Raw genomic sequence first — 7,500 nt, forward strand, 5'->3', positions numbered from 1 at the left:
GGGTGGCAAGAGAGAGAGAGGGCGAGAGAGGAGAGACGGGGGTGGCAAGAGAGAGAGAGGGCGAGAGAGGAGAGAGGGGGGTGGCAAGAGAGAGAGAGAGGAGAGAGGGGGTGGCAAGAGAGAGAGAGAGGAGAGAGGAGAGAGGGGGTGGCAAGAGAGAGAGAGAGGAGAGAGGGGGTGGCAAGAGAGAGAGAGAGGAGAGAGGAGAGAGGGGGTGGCAAGAGAGAGAGGAGAGGAGGGAGGTGGAAGAGGGGGCGAGAGAGTGGGCGAGAAAGAGCAGAAGCAAGAGAGGAGACAGAGAGGAAAGAGTGGAGAGAAGAGACGGGAGAAGGAGAGAGGAGGTCAGGGTTGAAGGGAGGGGGAGTAAAGAGACGAGTTGGAGTTGGAGAAGCGAATCCTGGGCGAGAAGGAGCTGGCCTTGGAATCCATTAAGGTGTTATGTCTGTTTCGTGTTTGGCTCTATTTTTTTGCTTCTTTTTTTAATGGAGAAATGGTGTGTGTGTGTGGAGTGCGTGCGGGAGGGCGGGGGTGGAGTGAGTGAGTGTGTGTTGGACGATGGGGAAGGGAGAGAGGAGGGGGAAAGGTCGAAACGTTCTGGCGGGAGACTAGAGAGGGTGGTTAGGTACAGAACAGTTTGATTGTGGCGTTGACTATGCGTGATTGTTTTTGTATTTTGGTGTGGAGGTAGTGTTTTCTTGACAGGGGTGTCTACGAGAACAGCGACCGAGATTCGAGTTGGGTTGAGAGCTAATTCCAGGGAGAGTTGACATTAAATCTCGACGACAGGTGCAAAAGACAGTAGTCTGTAGCAACGGAGCACCGCATTGGGCTTTGGTGATGTGAGGTTCGTTGAGGGGGGTTGAGAGTTTGTGTGTTTAGACAGCGAAAGTGGTGAAGGCAGTACGAAATGCTGACAGATCAGCAGAGTGGGTGGTGTTGAGAGTGTGAGGGGTGTTTTGTGTTGTATGTTTTGTTTTGGATAGGCGGGCAGACGAGACGGTGTAGAGTGGGGTGTGAAGTGTTGTTAGTTGTTGGCGAGTGGATCCGTCAATGGCAAAACCATCCTAGGGACGATCCCGAAGGATTAGTAAGTAGTAAGGGCGATAGAGAGTAGGCATGTATGAGCCATCGCATGGATAGTATGATTATCAATCATTAGAGTAGAGAGACATATGGGGGATTAGATCGATCATGGGTTGCGTGGTATTGTAGGTTGTTATGTGTAGGGATATGTTTATGGTGCAGTTTGTTTTGCTATGTCATTGGTTTAAGTAGTGTGGAGGGGAGGTCTGTGTGTGGAAGAATTACGCAAGTGTAGAGAGTGTGGCTAAGAACGAGTAGAAAAGAGGAGCACTGAGGTGGCAAGAGAGAGAGGGCGAGAAAGGAGAGAGGGGTAGCAAGAGAGAGAGAGAGAGAGGAGAGAGGGGGTAGCAAGAGAGAGAGAGAGAGGAGAGAGGGGGGTGGCAAGAGAGAGAGAGAGAGGAGAGAGGGGGTGGCAAGAGAGAGAGAGAGAGGAGAGAGGGGGTGGCAAGAGAGAGAGAGAGAGGAGAGAGGGGGTGGCAAGAGAGAGAGGGCGAGAGAGGAGAGAGGGGGTGGCAAGAGAGAGAGGGCGAGAGAGGAGAGAGGGGGTGGCAAGAGAGAGAGGGAGAGGAGAGAGGGGGTGGCAAGAGAGAGAGGGCGAGAGAGGAGAGAGGGGGTGGCAAGAGAGAGAGGGAGAGGAGAGAGGGGGTGGCAAGAGAGAGAGAGAGAGGAGAGAGGGGGTGGCAAGAGAGAGAGGGCGAGAAAGGAGAGAGGGGGTGGCAAGAGAGAGAGAAGGCGAGAAAGGAGAGAGGGGGTGGCAAGAGAGAGAGAGAGAGGAGAGAGGGGGTGGCAAGAGAGAGAGAGGGCGAGAGAGGAGAGAGGGGGTGGCAAGAGAGAGAGAGAGAGGAGAGAGGGGGTGGCAAGAGAGAGAGAGGAGAGAGGGGGTAGCAAGAGAGAGGGCGAGAAAGACGCAGAAGCAAGAGAGAGAGACAGAGAGAAAGAGAGAGAGAGACGGAGAGAGAGAGAGAGAGAGAGAGAGAGAGAGAGAGAGAGAGAGATCTATGGGTATGTATGGGTAGGGGAGATTAAAGAGCCGAAGTTGGTTATTGGAGAATGCGAATCCCTGTTCAAATGGCGCCTGTCCTTTGGACATCCTTTAAGTTCTGTTTTTCTCTTCTTCTTTTCCTCTTCTTTTTGCTCTACTTTTTTTTTCTTTTTTTTTTTAATGGAAGAAATGTGTGTGTGTGTGTTTGTGTGTGTTGGATGATGGGGAGGGGATGGGAGGGTAAAGGTTCGTCACGTTCTCGGGGTTTCACTAATTTCTGCTTTTCATTACTCGTTTGATTTTGTCTTTTACTTTCTTGTCTTTTTCTTCTTCTTTTTTTTTTTTTTTTTTTTTTTAAGCTTTATTTTTTTTTCTTTACCTGTTCTTCTCGTATACATCTAAGCACCTCAGATTCGATTTCTTTTGAAGTCCTTAATTCCATGCATTATTTAACATTAAATCTCGACACAGTTGCAAACAACACAAGTATCTGTAGCCAAACTGGCGCCCCCGCCCCCTTTTCTTTTTCTTGTTTTGTTTTGTTTTTTCCTTTTCTTTTTTTGTTTCTTTGTTTGTTGTTTTTTTATGACATGCTGAAAGTGTTAAAGGCAGTCTACCGAAATGCTACAGATCACAAGTGGGTGGTGTTTTTTTTGTGTGTGTGTTTTTGGGGTTTTGTTTTTTTTTTGTTTTGTTTTGTTTTTCGCGCGCGCGCGTACTCGTGTGTGTATGTGTGTGTGTGTTGTTGTTGTTGTTCCTGTTTTATCCATCAATGTAAAAATCCATCCTAGTACCTATCCCGTCAATCATTATTATTATTATGATTATCATTATTATAGTAGTAGTATCATTATTATCATTATTAGTGTCATTGTTATTATCACCATCGCCATTGTTATTATTATTATTATTATCATCATCATCATTATTATTATCATTATTATCATCATTATTATTATTAGAATCATCATTTTTTTCTTTTATTGTTATTGTTGTTATGTGTAGGTTATTGTTTATGTGCAATTGTTTTGTTTTGTTTTCATTTGTTTTATTTTATTTTTTTTTGTTGGTGGTCTTTTTTGTGAATAATTCGCTATTTGTACGAGATTTTGTTCATAATATACGGATAGAAAAATAATAATCGGACAAAATCAAAGGCATGCAAGGAAATACAAATTATCACATATTTTGTATGCATGATACACCATTGGGCAAAGATATTTGCAGGAAAAGAAGTCTATAATATAAAAATAAAATAATAAATGAATAGATAAATAAATAGATAAAAGGGAGAGTAAACAAAATAAATAAATAAATAAATGAAAAAACAAATAAATAAACTAATAAACAAATAAATAAATGCAAGGAAACGCTTTTTTAAAAAAAAGATTGTTTCCTTCATGTAAAGTATTGAACTTGAAATATAGAATATGTGTCTGTTCATGTCTTTATTTTTGACTAATTATGATCCAGTCCGCGATTTATTATAAATAAAAAATAATAAAATAAGTAAAAAAAAATCTTTCCATTTTGTCTTCTTACATTATACTTTTTGTCTATTCTTTCTTTCTTTCTTTCTTCTTCTTTCTTTTTTGGCTCACTTGTGTAAACAAAGTGAGTATGTTTTAACCCGGTGTTCGGTTGTCTCTGTGTGTGCGTGTGTGTGTGTGTGTGTGTGTGTGTGTGTGTGTGTGTGTGTGTGTGTGTGGTAAACTTTAACATTGACATTTTCTCTGCAAATACTTTGTCAGTTGACACCAAATTAGGCATAAAAATAGGAAAAAATCAGTTCTTTCCAGTCATCTTGTTTAAAACGATATTGCACCTCTGGGATGGGCACAAAAAAAATAAAAAATGAAGCCTAATTATATGCAAACTGCATTTACTGTTATATTTATATTTTTTTGTATTCTCTAAACTTGGCACTTTGATCTGATATTCTGATCCAACAACAAGAGCAGTCATTATTATCATTTTCTGTTCAAACAGGAACTTCTTTCGCTAAGCATGGAAGTTTTATTTATTTTGCAAACATTTTTGGTGCAGTTAGTAAAAAAGGGAAATTACTCTGTAATTAATGCTAGGGGAGTTAATTTGCTTTAAACTGATCCTTCTCATCTTAAACATTACATTTTGAAATTGTGCTCAATACATAAAAGCTTGGATTTGTTTTTAAGTGTATCACAAATGAGTCTTGAAAGCCTTGCCTCTCTTGTTATTTTTCTTTTGTCGTGAAATGTTGCTCTGGAGCTCCTTTTCTTGCAGTTCTCATTTTCCAATGTGGAAACACATATGCTTCAAAGAATAAGTCTTTTTCTTATATCTATTCATGTATGATTGATCGTATCGACCGCGTAAATGATGGCTTTTGATACATTAACATTCATGACTTGATAATATATTGATATCAAGATAAACGTACTGAATGTTATATAATATATATATATATATATATATATATATATATATATATATATAGATATAGATATAGATAGATAGATAGATAGATATAGACAGATAGATAGATAGATAGACAGATAGATAGACAGATAGATATATAGATATAGATATATTAGATATATATATATATATATGTATATTATTATTATTATATATATATATATATATATATAATATCCTAATATGAAACATTTAATGTCATTAAAATGGCAAATCATTCTTTAAGTTTATTTTAGTCTTGATGTGGTTATTGTTGGTGGTGGTGCGTTTTCCTTAAAATTGATGAATGAATAAATGAATGAATAAAATTCAAAAGGTTAGAATAATCGCCCCTCCTTATCGCAAGGTTTAACCGTACTGCTGCTGTTGTTAGTCCTGACGACGATGATGATGACGATGATGAAGATGACGATGATTGTTGTTCCTTGTTTCAAACATAACCAAGTAATAACTATTGTCTGGAAGCCTTCACCAACAGTCAGCTTCCTTCCCAGCCTGTACCTCTTTCACAACTGTAATGACTACAGCTGGTGCAACCTTCCCCTCGGTTCAACAGTGATAATCATATGATTATTTGTTTGAACATTTGAAAAAAATATGGCGCAGGTTATTCACATAGCATATGAATTAGATTGCCTCACCTGTCAAAGTTTACAACAATTGTTCTTTTTTTTTTCTTCTTTTTTTATTCATTTGCGGGATCAAAAGAATTGTATACATCCGGAACATATTCAATATCAGCTGATGAGTGAAGAGCAACACGACTTTCCAGTTTGAAAGTTACAATTATCAACTAAACGTTTAACGAAAGAAGTGTTCGGAAATTTGCCATAGTTGCCCAGAAGTTCATCAAGGATTTATGTTTACACTTAAAGTTCGAAGGTTAAAATTAAAACAAAATGATGAATCAGGATTCGTAGTGTGAAATGCGGTACGTCGTGGTGAACAAGAGCTGGTCTCTTATTTACATCTTCACCTCTGTCAAATTGATACTACCTTGTCATATGCCTTTCATTTGGCCAATTCGATCTCACGATCGATTAAGGTTTTGTCCTATTTGTTCATCACGAATGATTGTAGAACTATAGTTAGTGGGAATGCCTTCCAGCCTATGAATGAAAAAAAGTTTGTCTAAATATGTTATGAATTGGTGGACTTTTAGTCAATATAAATGTATTTCTATTCGTGTTTCGCACTCCATTTTGTGGGCAATAAATATTTTGTCTGTATAAAATGGTTAGGGTCCTTACAGTTCGATGGAAAGTTCAGATGATTAGCTCGGCAAACTGGCTGGTTATTTGCCGGTGATAAACGTATCTTTTTGCGACGCCGTATAGTAAAAACATTCTGATCATAAATAAAAAGGGGAAAAAACAACAACAAAGTTGGAAGATGCTATAAACCCTTCAGAGACAGCGATTGGAAGCCGTGCGAAGTGTCTCTGAGGGGAAAGAACCAAATTGTATTCTGCAGTATTGTCCCCTTGTTGACTCCTCGGATACCTCGGTATTTGGAGGGAATTATCGCCCCTACAGCAGGTGATCCAGGGACATCAGTCACAGTTCAGTGGTGTTCTCAATCAGAGTGGAGAAAAGTTTATAAACCACTGACTTCCTTCAAGTAAGAAGAAATTAACACAACAAAACATTTCTTTCTTCTTCTTTTTTTTTGGGGGGGGAGGGGGGGGAGAACTAATGGGAACTGGTATAATACATATGTCTTTGCTCTTTATGCTTGGAGATCCACAGCATTGATTGTGCCTTGCCCTCATTTCTGTTTCGTGTCCTTAGAGAGTGTTGAAGAGTGTGCTTGTATGACGTGTGTATGTACATATGCATATAAAAATCAAACACACACACACACACACAGACACACACACACACACACACACACACACACACACTAAAAGTGAATATTTGGACGCCCAATCTCCGGAGAGCCCAGAGCATTTACAAATACAGTTACACATACATACATTGGTGCAGATACACTTCATAATATTCATTTGCCTATATGCATCACAAAATAAACAGGTGTGTGTGTGTGTGTTGATATATGTATTTATAACACTGCATTATCAGCTGTGCCCTTACCCTCCTCCACGTTTCTGTTTCAGATTCCTGGAGAGGAAAGCGACCGCTTCCTGTGTAGGAAGACAGAGAGTCAGGAAAGATGAAAGTGGAACCGAGCGGAAATCTCAGTGATTTAGCAGTAACCCCCCCCCCCACACACACACACACACACACACACCTTCCCCCCCACCCCCCACCCCAAGCCACTGCCATCAACAGGATTCAGCAGTAACACCCCCAGGCCACGGACATCAACAGGATTCAGCAGTAACACCCCCAAGCCACTGACATCAACAGGATTCAGCAGTAACACCTCCCCCAAGCCACTGACATCAACAGGATTCAACAGTAACATCCCCCAAGCCACTGACATCAACAGGATTCAGCAGTAACACCCCCCAAACCACTGACATCAACAGGATTCAGCAGTAACACCCCCAAGCCACTGACATCAACAGGATTCAGCAGTAACGCCCCCAAGCCACTGACATCAACAGGATTCAACAGTAACACCCCCAAGCCACGGACATCAACAGGATTCAACAGTAACACCCCCAAGCCACTGACATCAACAGGATTCAGCAGTAACGCCCCCAAGCCACTGACATCAACAGGATTCAACAGTAACACCCCCAAACCACTGACATCAACAGGATTCAACAGTAACACCCCCCAAGCCACTGACATCAACAGGATTCAGCAGTAACACTCCCCAAGCCACTGACATCAACAGGATTCAGCAGTAACACTCCCCAAGCCACTGATATCAACAGGATTCAATAGTAACGCCCCCAAGCCACTGACATCAACAGGATTCAACAGTAACGCCCCCAAGCCACTGATATCAACAGGATTCAACAGTAACACCCCCAAACCACTGACATCAACAGGATTCAATAGTAA

General features: G+C 40.8%; 1 long non-coding RNA gene across 1 annotated transcript in view; it reads left to right on the top strand.

The window, feature by feature from the left end:
- LOC143283238 (uncharacterized) overlaps nucleotides 1-6,782 on the top strand; it is a 137,443-nt gene extending 130,661 nt beyond the window's left edge. The window contains exon 3 of the long non-coding RNA XR_013055376.1: nucleotides 6,642-6,782. This is a non-coding gene — a long non-coding RNA (uncharacterized LOC143283238). The remainder of the gene's footprint in view (nucleotides 1-6,641) is intronic.
- The last annotated feature ends 718 nt before the right edge of the window (nucleotides 6,783-7,500 follow it).

Source organism: Babylonia areolata, chromosome 6 (assembly GCF_041734735.1).
Source record: "Babylonia areolata isolate BAREFJ2019XMU chromosome 6, ASM4173473v1, whole genome shotgun sequence".
Classification (NCBI taxonomy): domain Eukaryota; kingdom Metazoa; phylum Mollusca; class Gastropoda; order Neogastropoda; family Buccinidae; genus Babylonia; species Babylonia areolata.